At 48.6% G+C, this 19335-nt stretch overlaps 1 long non-coding RNA gene across 2 annotated transcripts in view; it reads left to right on the top strand.

Moving 5' to 3' along the window:
• Positions 1–8944: 8944 nt before the first annotated feature.
• Positions 8945–19335, top strand: part of LOC144798953 (uncharacterized) — a 231981-nt gene continuing 221590 nt past the window's right edge. For both annotated transcript variants that reach the window (XR_013603706.1, XR_013603707.1), the window contains exon 1: positions 8945–9153. This is a non-coding gene — a long non-coding RNA (uncharacterized LOC144798953). The remainder of the gene's footprint in view (positions 9154–19335) is intronic.

The following is a 19335-nucleotide window of genomic DNA, read 5'->3' as shown; positions in this document are numbered from 1 at the left end:
GGCCAGCGGCGCGATCCGAACCTACGCATAACCGTACAGAGGGTCACTCGCCCCACGACACACAACCACCATGACAACAAAAGAGAGCGGAGCAACAGAAAAATTCCAGATGGAAAAGCTGGAAGAATACAACCACAGAGAACTGAAACAATTTTGCATGGAATTAGGCATTTCAACTACAGGACTGAGCACGAAAGAGGACTTCAAACGAGCCCTGGAATCTTGGGCGGAGACGGGTACGACCGTACCCCAAACACAAAGCCACGAGACACCCGAAACAAGCCCCACGCCGATGGAAGAAAGAAGATCGGGTCTCTCCCCAGAAGAGGTCCGGGAACGGGAAAAAAGCAGGCTCCATGAATTAGAACTGGCACGACTTCGCTTAGATGGAGAGCTCAAATTGGCGGAACAAAAAATAACGTTGGAACACTTACGGCTCCGAGAGGAGCGAGAAGAGAAACAAAGGCAGAGAGAGCTAGAAGAGAAGAAGCTAACCTACGAACATGAGCGCAACCTCAAAGAACTAGAGATTCGGAAGCAGAACAAGGAACTCGGGGTCCCCGAGCGCACGAACACTCCTGCCCCTACAGACCCCAAGGTCCACATACCCAAAGATGTCGTCAGAGAGTACTACAAGAACGATGACATCCAGCAATGGTTCAAAGCGTACGAAGTAGCCATGACCTCCCACCGGATTCCCCGAAGCGACTGGGGAGCCGGATTATGGGGGAGGTTTGTCAACGAAGGGCGAGACGCCCTGCTGCAACTCCCGGACCATCTGATGACATCCTACGACCACATGAAGGCCGCCCTCCTCACTCGATACGGACTCACACCCGAGATGTACCGCGAGCGGTTCCGCGACTGCAAACGGATCCCGGGTACAACTTGGGTGGAATACGTGAACTTCTTTAGCCGGGCCTTCGAGGGGTGGATCAAGGGCAGCAACGTGACCACCTACGAACAGCTCTTTGACCTTGTTGTGTGGGAGCACCTTTCTAACAACTGCTTCATCGAACTCAGGCAGCACCTCCTGGACAGTAAACTAACGGAACCTCGGCAACTCGCCGCCGAAGCTGACCGATGGGAAAGCACCCGAGTTGGCCGAAACGGACCCAGCGAAGCGCACAGAACTGCCCAAGGGCCCCATCGCCCCGTGGAGGAGGAGGCCAGGGCCGGGCTAGGGACACCGGCCCGGTGTCTCCCGCCAGCAACACCCCGCCCCCGGCCGGCAGGGGAAACCCCCCGATGCGACCCGGCTTCCGAGCCAACATCACTTGCCACCGATGCCAGCGACCCGGCCACTACGCAAATGATCCCAATTGCCCAAAGAACCCGAACCCTTTACCCCGCCAGGTCGCTGCTGCAGCCCTGGGGGAAGAGCAGCACCCAGAAGACCAGGAAGAGTACGAAAACGACCAGCCTGAGTGGGAACCGGCTGCCATGTCCCTGGTTTGCTTAGGGGAGCGAGACCTGATCCCTCGGGCCCCCCTTCCCGCCAACACGCAGAAGTACAGCCAGTGGGTCAACATTAATGGCCGCCGGGCGGAAGCCCTCCGCGACACCGGGGCCAGTGTGACCGCGGTCCGCTGTCATCTGGTGGCCCCGGACCAGATCTTGCCGAACATTCTTTGCCCTGTCCGGTCGGCCGACAACTCAGAAAGTCTATGTCAAATGGCCTACGTCCCCTTCGAATGGGGAGGAGTATCAGGGATGCTGAAAGTAACTGTCCGCGATGATGCCCCCGTGGATTGCCTCCTGGGGAACGATCTCGAAAGTTCTCCCTGGGCAGCAGTCGAACGGAGAGAGCACCTGGGGATGCTGGGCCTCCCCGAATGGGTCTGTGCCACGACCCGGTCCATGACCGCCCGTGCCGTCCCCAGTCCAGAAGAACCCGAGTGGCCGGAGCCTCCTCCCGCGATTGTCCCGGAGGAGGCCACCCCAGAAGCAAGTCTCCCGGCCCAAACCGAAGAAGGACCCGGTCAGCTCCCGGACCTCCCCGACCTGGCCCAGTGGCGTCAAGAGGGGGGCCCCACCCAGGAACAATTCCAACAAGAACAAAGAACCTGTCCCTCCCTCGAGGGACTCCGGCAGCAAGCCCTTGCCCAGAGCGCAGGGGACACCTCGGGGGCCCACTGGATCTACTGGGACAATGACCTGCTCTACAGTGAGCAAAGGATTGCAGAACTGGGGGCCAGTCGGGTGCTGGTGGTGCCCCTCCGCTTCAGAGATTTCCTCTTGAACTTAGCCCACGATATACCCCTTGCCGGACACCTGGGACAGGACAAAACGTACGACCGCCTGGTGACCCACTTTTACTGGCCCCGAATGCGAAAAGATGTCACCAACCACTGCAGGGCCTGCCCCACCTGCCAGGCCAGCGGAAAAAGTGGCAGAAAAACCAAAGCACCCTTGCAGCCTTTTCCCGTCGTCACCACCCCGTTCGAACGGGTGGGAATAGACATTGTGGGGCCCCTGGACCCCCGAACCGCCCAAGGACACCGGTTCATCCTGGTCCTGGTGGACCACGCCACCCGCTATCCCGAGGCTATCCCTTAGGACACAAAAACAGATAAACCGCAGCAAGGAAAGAACCTGGAGAAAAAACTACGATGCCGGTAGTAAGTCTGCCTATAGGGAATCCTTAGCCCTATACAAAAATATGATAGCACAAGCTAAAAGAGAATACTACACTGACCAAATCGAGCAAGCCAGGAACTCCAGTAAACAACTATTTTCCATCACCAAAGCATTATCAGGCAACTCCCCAGACCTTACGCCCCCCCCTCACAATTTTTGTGTGACTCTCTTGCATCTTTTTTCTACACCAAAGTAGATGACATTTATCAAGCATTTTCCTCCAAATTACCTCCGGTTTCCACATTATCCGTCACCCCCTCCCCAGCTAATGCCTTCCTGTGCTTTCAACCAGTTACCCAGGATCAAATAAAAAACACACTAATGACCATCAAATCAGGCTCACCCCTAGACCCTTGCCCACTATCTGTCCTCAGACCAGTCCTGGACGTTATCATACCGGCACTCACACAGGTCTGCAATCTGATATTGCAGTCAGGCCACTACCCTAATTTGCTCAAAAACACCCTGCTAAAACCTCTGTTAAAAAAACCATCGCTTGACAAAAGTGAGCTAAAAAACTATCGACCAATTGCCAGTCTACCTTTCATCGCAAAGACAATTGAAAAGATCATGAACACCCAAATTTCTGAGTTTATCGAAGCTCACCAGCTCCTTGACAATACGCAGTTTGGGTTCCGGAAATATCACGGGACCGAGACAGCCTTGATCAAAGCCGCTGATGACATCAGGGTCATTAGGGACCAGGGTGGCACCGCCATACTGGTTCTGCTAGACCTATCAGCGGCTTTCGACACGGTCGACCACAACATCTTGGTCGACCGTGTCCAAGGATTTGGCATCTGTCACACGGCCAAAAACCTAATAGCCTCTTTCCTTGCCAATAGAAAGCAGGCGGTCATCCTAGGACCCTTTCAATCAGCACAACTCTCCTCCCCTTGCGGAGTCCCTCAAGGCTCATCCCTTAGTCCGACACTCTTTAACATCTATGTGTCGGACCTAGCTAAGACCATCAAAGCACATGGGATGAGCCTTACCTCGTACGCCGACGACACCCAACTAGTGTTGGCGATCAAAGGTGACGGAGAGCAAGTAGCTGAAAAATTTAAGAAAGGGCTCCTAGACATAGGAGATTGGATGGCGACTAACTGCTTAAAGCTAAACTCAGAAAAAACTGAGGTACTCGTTTTTGGTCCATTATCCCCAGCCTGGCCCACCAGTTGGTGGCCAGAGACCTTCGGTACTCCTCCCATGCCGACCTCGAAGGTCAGGAATCTGGGGGTTATTTTCGATGATGGACTTAACTTCATGGATCATGCCAACAAGACAGTCTCCACAGCGCACTTAAAGCTGAAAATGATTCGTAAAATACGCCCTTTTCTTCCCGACTCTGCTATCAAGACACTGGTTTCTGCTCTTGTCCTCTCATCTCTGGATTATTGTAATGGTTTATTTCTCAATGCACAAACCCGAGTAACCACAAAACTTCAAACTATACAAAATGCAGCAGCCCGTCTCATTACCGGCAAAACAAAGTTCGAACCTATTGCCAAAAACATAAAAGATCTCCATTGGCTGACTGTACAAAAGAGAATTCATTTTAAAGCCCTCTGTATAGTCTTCAAATCAGTCAATAATCAAGGACCATATTTTCTACGAGACAAACTCCAATTGTACAAACCGACAAGAGCTTTGCGTTCAGCCACTCTTAGCCAACTGGTCGTCCCTCGCACCAAAACAGTGTCCTGGGGTGACCGGCGCTTTTTGGTGGCGGCCCCCAGACTCTGGAACACCCTGCCTCTGAACATCAGACAAAGTGCTACTCTGTTCCAGTTCCGCAAACTCCTGAAAACCTGGCTTTTTTCTCAGTAACCTCCTCTTCCGTCAAACCTGTTTACTCTCTCTTTCCCCACTGTCTTCTATAATGGTTTTAGCGCCTTGACGCCCACGGGTATAAGTAGCGCTTTACAAGTGTCAAAAATAAATAAATAAATAAATAAAAATAAATAAATAAATCCCTCTTCGAACCGTGACGGCGCCTGTGGTAGGCCGAGCCCTGATGGGGATCTTCTCCCGGGTGGGCTTTCCCCGGGAGGTCATCAGCGACAGGGGCACGAACTTCATCTCGAAATACATGAAGTCTCTCTGGCAACAGTGCGGGGTCACCTACAAATTCACGACCCCCTATCACCCACAAGGAAATGGATTGGTCGAGTGGTTTAACCGCACTCTCAAAGGAATGATCATGGGCCTAGAAGAGCCCCTCCGTCGCCAGTGGGACGTGCTACTCCCGTGCCTCCTGTTCGCCTACCGAGAGGTCCCTCAAAAATCCCTAGGCTTCAGCCCATTTGAACTCCTGTACGGGCACCCCGTCCGGGGTCCCCTCAGCCTAGTCAAAGAAGGTTGGGAGAGGCCCCCCCAGAAAACTCCCCCGGATGTGTACAAATACCTCTTGGCCCTTCGCAACCAGACCCGGCGATTCAGGGAGATCGCCAAAGTCAACCTTGAAGCCAGTCAGGAAGACATGAAGAAATGGTATGACCAGCACGCCTCCTCCCTCGAGTTCGAGCCGGGACAGCAGGTCTGGGTGATGTCCCCGGTTGAACCCTGTGCTCTACAGGACAAATGGTCCGGGCCCTTCAAGGTGATCGAACGCAAGGGGCCCGTCACCTACTTAATCGACATGGAAACTTCCCGGAACCCCCATACGGGTCCTCCACGCCAACAGACTCAAGCCCCATTTTGTACGTTCAGAACTCAGCCTCCTGATGGCTACCGATAATGGGACGGAAGAAGACTCCAAGCCCCTTCCGGACCTGCTGAGGACCCTCGAGCAGGATGGCTCTGTGGAAGGGGTCAGACTCTCCGAGGCCTTGGCCCCGGAGCAACGTCAAGACTGTCAAGCTCTCCTGACACGATTCGCATCCTTGTTCTCTCTCACCCCTGGGGTCACCCCCTGGTGCCTTCACGATGTGGACACCGGGGACAGCCCCCCTATTCGCCACAGGGCGTACCGCGTACCAGATCGGGTGCGCGCCTGCATCCAGACCGAGGTGTCCAAGATGCTAACACTGGGAGTGATCGAACCCTCGGACAGCCCCTGGGCCAGCCCCGTCGTCCTGGTCCCCAAGGCTGCCGCCCCGGGCGTTCCCCCTGAGCTCCGGTTCTGTGTGGACTACCGGGGACTGAATGCCGTTACCAGGACCGATGCTCACCCTATCCCCCGGGCAGATGAGCTAATTGACCGTATGGGGGCCGCCCGCTACCTGAGCATCTTCGATTTAACAGCGGGCTACTGGCAAATCGGCCTCACCCCCAGGGCCCAAGAACGATCCGCCTTCTCTACCCCGGATGGTCACTACCACTTCAGGGTGATGCCATTCGGCATGAAAAACGCTCCGGCAACATTTCAACGACTCGTGAACCAGGTACTGGCGGGCCTCGAAGGATTCAGCGCCGCCTACCTGGATGACATCGCTGTGTACAGTCACCACTGGACCGACCACCGCCGCCACCTGCGGAAAGTTCTACACGCCCTCCAGCAGGCCGGGCTCACACTCAAGGCCAGCAAATGTCAGGTGGGCCAAGGGTCCGTGACCTACCTAGGACACCAGGTGGGAAGCGGTCTGGTGGCCCCCCTCCAGATCAAGATCGCTGCCATCCAGGCCTGGCAACCCCCTACGACCCAAACCGAGGTCCGGGCCTTCCTGGGGCTCACCGGGTACTACCGGCGGTTTGTGAAGGACTATGGCAGCATCGTGGGGCCCCTCACGGAGCTCACATCCAAGAAGAGCCCCAAAACGATCAACTGGACTCCGGACTGCCAATCGGCCTTCGAGAAGCTGAAGGCCGCCATGTGCACTGCCCCCGTGCTCCAGGCTCCCGACTACGGCCGGGAATTCATCGTGCAGACGGACGCCTCCGATCATGGCGTGGGGGCCGTCCTCTCCCAACTCAACACCGAGGGAGTCGATCAGCCAGTGGCATTCATCAGCCGACGCCTGCTGGCCCGGGAACAGCGCTGGAGCACCATCGAGAGGGAGGCCTTCGCCGTGGTATGGGCCCTCAAGAAGCTCCGGCCCTACCTCTTCGGCACCCCCTTTCGGGTGCAGACAGACCACCGACCACTGCAATGGCTGATGCAGATGCGGGGGGAGAACCCGAAACTGTTGCGCTGGTCCATCTCCCTACAGGGGATGGACTTCACTGTGGAGCATCGTCCAGGCCAGGACCACGCCAACGCAGACGGCCTGTCACGCTTTTTCCGCCTCGGCGAGGAGAGCCCCCAAGAGGATGGCTGACTCTCCCTGCCTTCAGCTGGGGGGGACGCATGTTGGACAGGCCGCGTGGCTGGGCCGTCCCCCCTCCGCACAACGGGGCCCGGACCCCGGCTCTCCCTGAATCCCCAGCAAGAGCCACCCCGGCATCCCCCCGAGGCAACCCACAACCCGTCCACAACGGCACGCCAGCTCCTGAACCCTCCCGTACCGGCTGGCCCTGGTCCCCGTCAGCACCATGGCCCCGGCCCAGCCGCCATCTTTGGACACTACAGCACGAGGCCGCATGGCCTCGACTCGACCCCAACCCTGGGCCTGGCCCGGCCCCGACATCGCGGCACCAACCTCCACGCAGGAGGTAAAGAGACCACTTGGCAGGTCAATGAAAGAAGAAGGCGTCAACGGCTCTCCTCCGCCGGGTGTCGATCACCCCCGGCCTCCCTGGGCGCTGGCTCCAACCCCCTGCTGGGTGTCGGGACCACCTCATTCCGGACCTCCCGACCTCAAGGCGCGAGGGTCCGGACATCAAAGGGAACCAGACCTATAACTGGGGAAGCCCCAGACCAGGAGGGCAGTTGTATCCTGGAGTCGAGAGACACCGAGAAGAACTCATCCTTGACAGACTGCTGGCGCTGCCGCAGCCCTGCCCTGTGAACACTTCGTCTTGGCCTGCTGGCGCTGCCGCGGCCCACCCTCGTGAAACCATCATCTTGGCCTGCTGGCGCTGCCGCGGCCCTCTGCAACGTGAACTACCACCTTGGCCTGCTGGCGCTGCCGCGGCCCTCTGCAACGTGGACTACCACCTTGGCCTGCTGGCGCTGCCGCGGCCCTCTGCCCATCGAACCATCGCCTTAGCCTGCTGGCGCTGCCGCGGCCCTCTGTACTTGAACCATCACCTTGGCCTGCTGGCGCTGCCGCGGCCCCTTCGTTGTCGACCTTCATCTTAGCCGGCTGGCGCTGCCGCGGCCCAACCTTGCAGACTCCTAAGCTCGAGGATTGTGAGCTTCTCTCTTACCACCCTCTGTACCGACCCGGTACCAAGACTGTCCCGCTACCCCTTTCCCTACAGAGACTAGAATTGAGAGGACCCTCGAGTCCTGAATCTCCTGTACCGCTGATAACCTTGCCGCAAGAACCCTATATAAAGAGTGTTGATCTCATCCTTGTGTGGTGTCTATCTGTGGGGAGGGAAGTGACTTGTCTGTACGATCGCCGGAGACGGCCCTCATCGGAGGCCTCTCCCCCAGTATTCGGCCGACCCTCTGGGTCCCCGTCTAACAGTCATGCTCTGGGTAGAGATTGTATAGGCAGAGATAAATAAAGCTCCAGATGACTGTGATTTCAATGATCAAATAAGTGTTTTCTGGGAGGTGTATTTTTTACAACGTTCATTTTAACCAATCGGGCCAACTCATAGAATAATGATTTCTTAAGGAAATGCCTGGACTGGAAGAGTTTTGTCCCGGTAACATTGTGTTGTGAGGTAATCATCCATTATGCCTCCCTCCTCCCAAATTCTTAATTGATACTATGTTTGTAATGTATATCTGAATACAAATTGTATACTGAGAACGACACAGTCAGCAAACGTGACACAGCATGCCAGCAGATGACGTTAAGAATTATTGCACAAACATTGCAATGCCGAGTGTCACCCTTTAGATACAAAACAAATTGTCCACACACAAATGCAACGAGCCCTCAATTGGTTGTACAAATGATTGCAACACGCCTTCTGCGCACAGGTGTCTTCAGAAGTGGAGCAGAGAGCAGGTCGCTGCAGGCCGGGCGCTAATTAAAGGGGAGTTGCCCGGCGAATGTCAACAGAGAGGGGAGAGGCCGCGGCTAATAGCTTTATAGCTGTGGGGGGACCGGCGGCTATTGAACTTTCTCAGACTTAAAAGTCTTGTAATTAGCAAACTATTCATACGAATAATTTGTATGAGTAAAACAGTTTAATCATCCCAGTGGTTTTAACAGCTACCAACTAAATAATTTCCCCGAATGATGCTAGTGGTACAGTCCTGGCCGACAGTTGATGGATGGCTCGCGCAGGAGGTTGTACTGCTCTGAACCAGCACGCAGCAAAATTTACGACCCGTCATGACATGGAATGAGTTGCCACTACAAACATCTTAAAGATTGTTTTTAAAGTGAACGGGAGTTGCCGTTTTTGAGCCTTTTATACACGCTGCTGTGTGGTCCCCATGTCAGGAGTGAAACCTTCACCCTGTTCTGGATCGTTTAACCTGCGTATGCCGTTTGTCCATCAAGGCAGGTATGGAATATATTTAGGAAGCTGTTGCCTGGAGTTGTTGAACACAGCGATATATTTTCGCAGGAGTTGACAAGATAGTAGTACCTTAAAACCTTGATCCCATGAACCCCCTTCCCCGGTCACACCAGTGATGCAACTTCACCTGCCGTTTATTCCCTTCTTTCGCCTAGTCAGCCTCAGTGAACCATGCTTTTTAGAACTTACATTTCCTGTCTCCTTCTCCACTCCATTTTTTAGTATTTTTTAACTGGCAGGACTGACCAGCATTCCTTTTCCACCTCTGCAATATCAAGCCCCAGTATGCTACATCTTTGCTTCTCTACCTCCTCCAACCCTCCATCGCTTTGCTCCCTTTGCGTTTCATTAGATTTTGTATTGCTCTGGCCATTTAGCCTTTTATTATGTACTTCCCTTGACCCTTTTTCGCCAATTCTACCTTTCTTTAGCTGTTAATTTTCCTCCATGCAGCCTCTGTCCTCCTTCCCTCTCCAAGTCATTGTAGATCCAGAAAACAGACTACAGAAAACTATTTATTTTAATATACCTCAAACCCTCTCCCTTTTTAAAAGTAAGATATGCTTACAAACCCTAATATATTAGGAAGTGTAAGAAATTTTAAAGGCATTTTTTAATCTTAATGTGCCTGGCAACTGCTTCACAATTACATCAGTAGATAAATGCCAAAAGGCCCTTCTCAATCCATAAATCTAATCCATCAGAATGATAGTTCTGAAGAAAATGTGCTTCAAGTTCTATAACAGTGTTTTCCTTTGGGAGAACAAATTCCTCGGTTGATATAGAAAATGGGTTTGTTTTTATATTTTTTCTGTGGCATTACCACCAGAACAATGCCACAGCCAGTACCTGATTTGAACTGGTGGTTGTCGGTGGGGGTCACTCACTTTTGGGCACAGCACTTATTTTTCCTCATTCGACATACCCCCAATAGCAAGAGAGGGGAAAACAGACAAAGGTGAAAGAAGGAGGAAGAGAAAGACGGAAAACCGTTCTCAGAAGAAGAAGAAAGCAGGAACCTGCAAGAATGAGATAAATGGGCAGGAAGTGCCAGGAAATGGATTAGTGAGGCATAAGGTGGGTTGAAGACTGTGCAACCATGGTAATCGGCCACTGACATTTAATTGCACCGGCCGCTGGCTTCTGAGCAGAGCTTTGGGCACTGGCACTTATTCTTTTACAAATTAAGCACTGGCTACAGCTCACCCGCTCTGGTGGTATTGCCTGCAGTGTGAGAACTTTAGTGCTCCCTTTATAATTTTAGCATGGGATTGAAGCTCATCTGGCTTTTGTTGTCCTTACAAGCAAGGCTTTACGTGAGCCGGGTCTCACCGGTGCTCAGCACCGGCAGTTTTTTAAAGGGGTCCTTGAAACGGGTCTCTATCGGGCTCTGTTTTGGCCTGGCATAGGCGGTCCATTTTTTTCAGGACTGCAGTGCCAGCAGGCACATCGATGTACACTGCTCACACTGCTCACTTCTCACTAGAGGAGAAGTGACGGTATGACGTCATGCCCTCCCCCCTAGCGCTGCGGCGGAATTGCCGCCGCAGCAAAGGGGTTAAAGAGAGTCATATTCTCTCTGGATTTCCCTTCTCTTTTTGAAACCCCGGAACCGCAACATTGTTGTGGTGTCGCCCGGGCTTTAAGTGGAAGCCTTTTCAATATTATATTCAAGGCTATAGTTACTGCTTATTTATCTTATGCAACTAACAACCATTAAGCCAATAGTCCTGACTTGTTGTTGGCATGATGTTACTTGTTGCATCATATATCTGGATGCAATAACAGAAAAACCATAATACAAGTCGGGCGGCACACTATGCTAAGCACAGATTTTTAGATTACATGTTTTAAGCCATGCCCTTAATTACATTGGCCACGCCCCTTTGAGAGACCCCCAGTTTTTCATCCCACGTAAAGCCCTGCTTACAAGTAACCTCAGGATGAGACTGGGACATTTCAAAATAAATACAACTTCGAGAAGTCGTTTTATTTATTTCTGTCAAACAAAACAAAGCAATACTTTTTCTGGAAATAATAAAATATACAAATGTTAACAAAGATTTTTTGCATGGCAAAGAACCCATTTTTTGGGGTTTTAATCAAACTTACTTGGTGGATTTACTTGAGTAGTTTGGTATTTTCTATTTATTTCATGCAGCCCTTGAGATGTTTTCACCGCCTGTGCTAGGATACACTCGAATGCGTGCCTGAGCACTCTCGCTGGTATGTCTCTCAAGGCTAAGTGGCAGTCCAGGAGTGCACTCTGTTTGCAGATGCCCAGTCTGCATACTATGGCTCCTCAGGGACCGGCTGTCTCCTGCTAGGATTAATTTGAGATAAACTCAAAGAGAACCTGGCCTGTTTTCATCCTCTGAGGATGAGAGCTCTTCACCTCCTATTTAAGTACTCCCTAAGTGGCTTCGATCTCATTCTGTAAAACAATATATTGCTCCAGTCTCACTAGACTCAACCTCTGCCTATTTGATCACACAAGGCCTGTTTTTTTTTATTTTTTATTCATCTACTGCATGCCTGGCAGCTTTCTATGAAACAAAAAAAGTGTGCACAGCCAATTTCATGCGGTTTTTATCCAAAGGAAAGAAAGATTCAGAGCTAGAGGAAAATACGTCTTGCTCTTCGGTTTGGGTAACGTCAAGTAATGTTATTCAGAGAAATCATGTAAAATGCATCTTCGGCGCACAGCCAGTGAGCTGTGTAACGGATCTGGCAAAACCACCACTTGCCTGCTTTGCTCTTAAGACTTGAACTACAAACTTGTCTACAAGGCCTAATACATAAGGCGAGCACTGGGAGCGCTAAGTTAAGGGAAAATCTGTGCCGCAGTTTTGGGCTAACTGATGTCTTAAGTAATTGAAGAGCTGGAACAGAACTATGGGCCATATTATCAAGCAAGGGCGATACATTATCGCCGCTTTTATCGGCAGGAGACTGCCGCTAAAGCGGCGATAATGGGCTTGATAATATGCCCTTGTGAATTCCCATAGAAGCCCAGGTTCTGGTGTTAACCTGGGCTTCAATGGGAATTCACAAGGGCCTATTATCAAGCCCATTATCGCCGCTTTAGCGGAAGTTTCCTGCTGATAAAAGCGGCGATAATATATCACCCTTGCTTGATAATATGGCCCAAAGTTTCCACCTTAGACAGTGGTACATTTTTGCTTTTCACAGTAACTTTAAATGCATGTGCTGTCTTTTGGCTGGAAAGTGGCAGCGTTTGTTGGTATATCTAAAGATTAACCCTTTGGGCGTGGCTGGAATCCCCCCCCTGTCCAGGAAAATTCCACGCGTGCGCAAATCGCACACCCCCTAGCCGTCTGGCGCACACGCCCACCATAACGTTGGGCAGCCAGGGGCAGTCCGACGCATACGATGGGTTTAAAAAATAGAACATAATAGATTAACATATGCAAAAATATTTTTACAATAAAATAAAAATGTTACCGAGCACATCACATCAAAGCACTCAAAATAGGACGCAACACAGCTATAGCACAACTCAACAAATTTGCATTGCAATAATGGAGCGCAAAAACACAGCACTACAAAGCACAACAGAGAACTTCACCACCACAACAAAATGCCTCACAACAATGTACACAAACATTCTTGTCTAACATTACCACTTTGCAGAATCCTGCTTTAGTAATTCAGTGCCAAAAGGTGTTTGGAGTAAGCATCACCCTAACTTGCCATCGAGGACAAGGAATAGCACCAGTCACAAAAGGTTTGTCATCCAGCCCTTGGAATGCAGATGATATAACATGTTCAAGCCCTCATTCTGATTGATCGGAATTACTGGCTGGTTAAATCTACCCCGGTAAAAAAAAAAAAAACTTATACCACTTAAAGCTTTTGCTTCTCGATTCTGAGCTCTGTGGGTTGGAAGGAGAGATAACCATTTTACCATACAACGTGCATGTTTTCACTTGTTCTGAGGGCAAAACTTGGAATCCAGTCCTTGCATCAATTTGGAGAAATATGCACCTGAAAAAACGATGAACCCATTTGCACAGGACTAGGATTGTCAAACTGGGAATGAAGACACCTTTGTACCTGAATTTACATTTTCCGGGCATAGCAGAATAAGGGGCTTAGTGCCTTAAATCACAGAGAGTTGACCACAAAAGAGTCAATCACCGCAAATTATAGAAAATAAAAAGAGGAACTAGAGAGCAGTGTCAAATCTGAATGAATTATCTAAAAACCTATTTTATTGTTTTATGTTTTTTTTTATTTTACTGTCATTCTGACATCCGGTTGCTTACATTGTGCTGATATGGTATGCAAACCTGGGAATGTGCCATTGAGCAGGGTAGGCTATGGGCAGAGCCACTGGAATTACTTCAATTTGTGGCCACAGCAGTTTCTGCATAGTTATGGATTTGCTCCAGTTACCATATCGTTTACCAACAACTGCATAGTTTGAAGATTACTTCTATGTTTCTGGCTGACAGAGACCAAAAGTTAAAAAAAAAAGTGCTGCATGTGGTACCATGCTGTGGCACACCTTTTGCAAAGGTGAACTGGTCATAATTATCTTACTGACTACTGTATTCAAGCGTAAAACTGATAAAAACAAGGTTTACTTTGCATTGCCTTCAGTACGCATCCAGTATTATCCAATCAAAATACATAAGGCTACTGCCATGCCATTACCACTGACTAGAGAATAACCAAAGGCCACAGGAAGTATAATATTCAAGTATAAGCACATTTGCTGAGGTCTGACTGGATATTCACTGAGTGATTCCAAGGTAACGCGCGCCTCTGCGCCTCAAAGTCTCACGATGCCTTCATTGCGCGGTAATGTCAGCAAAGTACAGCAAAGCTGGGAAGGACTAAATTAAAGAAGATGTGGTGGTGCCAGGAGAACTAATATCGGCAGATAAGGATCAGCATCAGATCAAAATGTAAAGCATTTAGGCCCCAGAGGCTGGATTAGCCCTTTGAAACTCATCCCACTCCTTAAAGCAGATTAGTACAAAGTGAACTCTCCGAGTCCATTTTTTTTAACAGTCTGTAACATGACATTCCAGCCCTCCAATAACAAGTAAAACACATATCAAACAGCTACATGTGGTCCTCTTTCCGTCTCTCTAACAGTCCCTTTTGTAAGGCAATTAAAGAAACTTTATTTTGCAATCCAAACATTGAAAGGACTGAAAAATTAATGAGTTTACAATCACCTCTGGCGCAGACCTTCGGCGAAGACTCTTACTGACTAATGATGAGCGGCTACTCGGGTGTCAAGAGGGTCCCAGTGTGGACAAATGTTCTAAAATCAGAAGTGTGCAACTTAAAGTGTGCAGCTTAGAGTGTGCAAATTCCTGTAAATTTCCTTAACATAATTGTGTGAAATTTCAACAAACTTCAGCGAAATTCCGTACAAATGCGTAAATGCAAAGTAGGCATTTAGCGCTATATTCTACATTGAAATTAGTCCTCGTGTCAATTTTTGATGCAAGACATTTCAGACTCAAAAAAATGTGCACGAAGAACACTAGTAGTGGGAGCAACAGCAGCTCACGTTTTGCTCATTCTCGTTCCCGAGTGCTCCTAGAAAAATGTAGCTGTGACCAATGCGTAATTCTGAGAAGGGGTGTAATGAGAATGTCTGGAATTTCGAGTAACAACCATTACATAACATTTCCAAAATTAGGCGAACTACACCAGCGTAATTTTAAGTTTGCATGGGCCTAGTGTACATACAATTCAAGTTCTACTGTAGATCTCCGTCAGATTTCGATGTGGTCAGAACTGAATGATCAGAGTAAGATAATTGTGTTAAAGCTGGGCTTTTTTACTCTGGCATTACCCAAGACCATTTGTTTTTCCAAAAATATTTCTAAAGCCTTGGCAAAAGCCAATAGGTCTAGATTTTGGATGCTGGCCCTGTTAGCTTTACTAATGCTTATGTTGTTTGTGAATGGTTTTTGTAAGAAGGCACGCATTGTATCAAAACAAGTGCAGTCTCAAAGCCAAAACAATATATTTTTAATGTGAAAGCACACATGGCACCAGTAGCCCAAATCAGTGAAGGGTATTACTTACTCTGAGGGTTGTGAAAGGGCAGAAAGCCCTCAGTCAGAGTCAGGAAAGCCAATGAGCTGGTCCTGTGCCCAATGCTGTATTCTTTGGTGTGTGGTAGCAAAATGTGAATGAGACTAGAGCAACAAATGGGGAGAGACATCAGACTGACATCCAATGTAAGTATGTATAGTATATATATATTTTTTATTAAAAACAAAAGGTGTTGACTAGCACCAGACCTAAAAAATACATACATATACATACATACATGGAGAAATGTTCATGCAGCCCACTTTATTAATTCATTGTAGTATCTTTAACATTTTGCTTTCGCAAATCACAGTATGCAAAGTAGAGCAGTGGGTCAGCCCACTTCAGGCATTGGCTCCCCTTACTGTGAGAAACAGACTTTTGTTTGAACAACAATGTTCTCATCCCCACACTAAGTAGTGCTCTTCAGTGTCAGTGCTCTTATGACAAAGATTCCTTATATTAAACATTTTTTGGTAATCTTTTTGTGGAAGGGCCTGACAGCTCCACGCAGACTGCTACCCAGCTGCTCATGCCTCAATGGGTGCTGCATCTTGCACATATTTTATTATATGTTTATCATTCTAATCTGGATGCCGGCCAACAATAATTATAAGGTGCTCTAAAACGATGCCAAGATGGCCGCTGGTACATGCTCATGGATACATACATTTGCATGGCCATTTTGGAATGTAATAAAAAAAGTTAACAATTCCAAGATGCTACCTGTTCGTAAGCATGCATTCTTTGAAAAGTTTTTCACAAAGTTTAACAAAAAACAGTATAACCTGATGGCCGAACACATGCGCAGCGGTGATTAAACAATGCTTTTAGTTATTCTTTATTATTACTTTAAGGTTACTAAATGCCTGGTGTATTGCATTCATGGAAAAGCATGGCAATATTCAGTTACTGAAAAGGAAAAAAGCATTGATAAAGCAGTGGGACATTAATTCGCCCTCTCTAATTGATGTATTTGAACATATTCAAAAAGTTTTTAAAGGTCCAATCCCACCCTAGATACAGTAGAGTATTTACTTGTATGCAGAAGTAAAATCTGTGTCCAGCTTGGAAACTGGGAAGGAACGTCCCCAAATGTGTGGGAGGGCATGAGCTGGTTTTGTTCTACAGGAAAATATTTTCCCAGTGGAGTAAAAAGGAAGAAAATTTTATCAAGTGTGGTCGCATGACATTGCACAGACACTTGTGTAAATATATATCACATGCATTCAAACCAGAGACAATTATTTCACATTATTCTAAAAGGAATCCATAATAGAATTTCAAGAATAGTTCTGGGAACCTGCCACTGTCGAGCTTCCTATGCGTACTTCTGGACTTCTTTGAAGAATTCCCCAAAAGTCAGACATTTGCTCCCACCGTAAGAGTAAACCTACAGTACTAAATGTATGACTTTTTATTAAATCAAATCAGACCGCTGATGTCTTGCAAAGTAGTCCCAGTGAAGGTAAGAATCGGTAGCCAGGAGCAGGGAGTGAAAGATAAGTGAAACTGAGGAGGTGACACTGAGGCTGGTGTTTTGCTTGAGGTCTCAGCGCTGCTAGATCAGACGCCTCCGGTGGATGCGGCAGCCCCCCGGGGACGTGGCTGAGATTCGCATGTCAGCCCTCGGCCAGCTGTCTTGTGTACAGTATGGCATCCACTCACCACTTCTAAGCCCCCGATGATCACTTGATCTCGGGCTCTGTCGCCTTTCATCCCTTCATCCTTGCCCATCTCTGTGCTCTTCCTTGAAGGGCTTGACTAACCGATTAGGGGGCTACCAAACAGCTGCTGGAAACACGATTAAAAATACGAGCGCCTAGTTAACGCAGTTGAATGAATGCAGGTTTGAGCTCTGCTGAGTCGACAGACATATCGTTTAGACTCTGAGCTCTGCAGGAAGGATAATGAGCTAATACGACAAATTACTTCTTAACTGTTCAGCTAATAGGGCTGATGTAAGATGTTTAGCTCGACTGGCATTGCGTTTTTTCATTCAAATACATGTAACGCGACTCATTTTAAGGGTTGGTTCCTGGGAGGGCCAAGGACAGAAATAGAGCGGTCTGTGAATGGAAACATTAACTCCGCAGGATGAGTGACGTCCAGGTTCTTAAAGCCCTTCAAGTGCCTGCAGCCTGCGCGGCTATCTGGAGGGTTTCAAAATAGAGCGCAGCGAAATAGGACGAAACAAAATTAAACTATGACATGAAATGACCGCATTCTGCTAGTGTGGCACACGCAGATCTAACGTCAAGGCAATAGTGAGGGGACAGCTTATCTCGTACATCATTTTCTTCTCAAAATTCGCAAATGATTCACCCACACAGTATGCCACTCATGTTAATTTACATTGTAATTACACATTGCAATATAAAAAAAACAACGCTAATCTATGCCAGGGTGAAAGACGACACATAGTGCCCCTGTCCAACTTTTTGTGGTCAACTCCCTATTGTTCTCCAACAGGGCACAAGTCCTAAATAAAGAAGTGGGGGGACGCTCAGAGACAGGAAGTGACGTCACGACAGGAAGTGACGTCACGACAGGAAGTGACGTCACGGAAGGTAAAACCTAGGGGTGGGGGGACGCTCAAATACGTGAAGTGACGTCACGACCGGAAGTGACGTCACGAAAGGTAAAAAACCTAGAAGTGGCTATCAGTGTGCGAAATGATAGCGCCACCAACACTGTTTAGTTCAAAACCCGCAATCCCAATCCCTGAAGTGCGGGGCTAGTTGTGCCCCTAATAGTACACACACCTGCTTGGGTTTGCTTCTCCAGGGCAAAAGTGCTAACGTTAGCTACATGTAGTAGAAGGATACGAGCACTCGGATGCCAAGAAGTAACCCCTACCGCAGACTGTGAAAGGATATGCCGTGGCTCTGCAGGATGGCTCTGCCGGAAGACCTGAGGGCGTCCACCACCCGGTTGGGAGTTGTAATCTCAACACTTAAAAAGGCAAATGCCCTTTGTGCATGCCTGCTTCTGGTAGCTGTTTGGGGCTTATTTCTGCACGCTTATCTTGCACACAGGCTATAAGAATCTGACGTAAAACGTGTCCTGTGCGCCAAGCAAGAAAAACACTTCCTCGTGAAAATATCTTCCCAAACATACATTTAAGTGGAACAAAAAACAAGAACACTTTTAACAAATGAAAGCACTTAAACCCTTAAACGAAGGCGTACCTATTCCTGTACCACGAAACTTAAAAGAGCTGTCTCCTAAGGTGATTGCTTGTCAGCTACTTACATAGACTATCAGTGAACTCATGCTGATGATATCTGTTGCCCGTTAGCCATCATTTTCCGGTAACATCAGTACTTCCGGGTCTCAAGACAGCCAATACCATGCCGCAACATAAGGAAAGAGAAAGGGAAAGGGCTCGCAATATGTAAATATGGCCGTAATATGCAACATGACGTTAGATCGGGGCATCGTAGGCAGCTGGGCCAATCCCAGTGCACTGTACAGAATTTCAAATGCTTATTGGCTGTCGAGTCCGCGCGTGCCTTTGTTGTTGTTGTCCTAGAGACAGACTGACTTGGGAGATCGACGGGGCGGCCGGCCGTGAGGGCGAATAACGCTATAATTTAAAGCCCGTTATAGAAGAACAGGGTTATACCCGCTAAAGTCAAGGGGACCTGGGTAACTATGCAGTACAAAAGGAAAGGGTCCCAGACAAAGAACAAGTGAATCAAAATATGACTTGATTAATAATATATACAATTATTTCAAGAAGCAAAGTTATTAGATGCAAAATAGTTTAATTCAGGTTTGCACATATTACCTTTCATTGGTTAGAACACATAACACATTTTTTCTAAGTAGCAAAATTTATTTTTATGTGCCCACATTCACAACGGGGAAGGGGTGAAGTGAGGGAAGTGTCAAAGATAGGGTAGGATAAAGGAATAACCTGAATCATTCAGTGACAGGTATTATTCACAATTCAAAAACTGAGTACATGTGGTTCCTTTAGCCAAAGGCCACAACATAAGGCTCATAGAGAGTCCAGAAACAACTGATGCAGACAACCAAACTCCACTTCAGCCGCTAAAGTCTTGCTTGGGGTAGGAG

This window comes from Lissotriton helveticus, chromosome 12, assembly GCF_964261635.1.
Source record: "Lissotriton helveticus chromosome 12, aLisHel1.1, whole genome shotgun sequence".
Taxonomy (NCBI): Eukaryota; Metazoa; Chordata; class Amphibia; order Caudata; family Salamandridae; genus Lissotriton; species Lissotriton helveticus.
The sequence above is the reverse complement of the archived record's forward strand: the minus strand, read 5'-3'. Positions and strand labels throughout refer to the sequence as shown.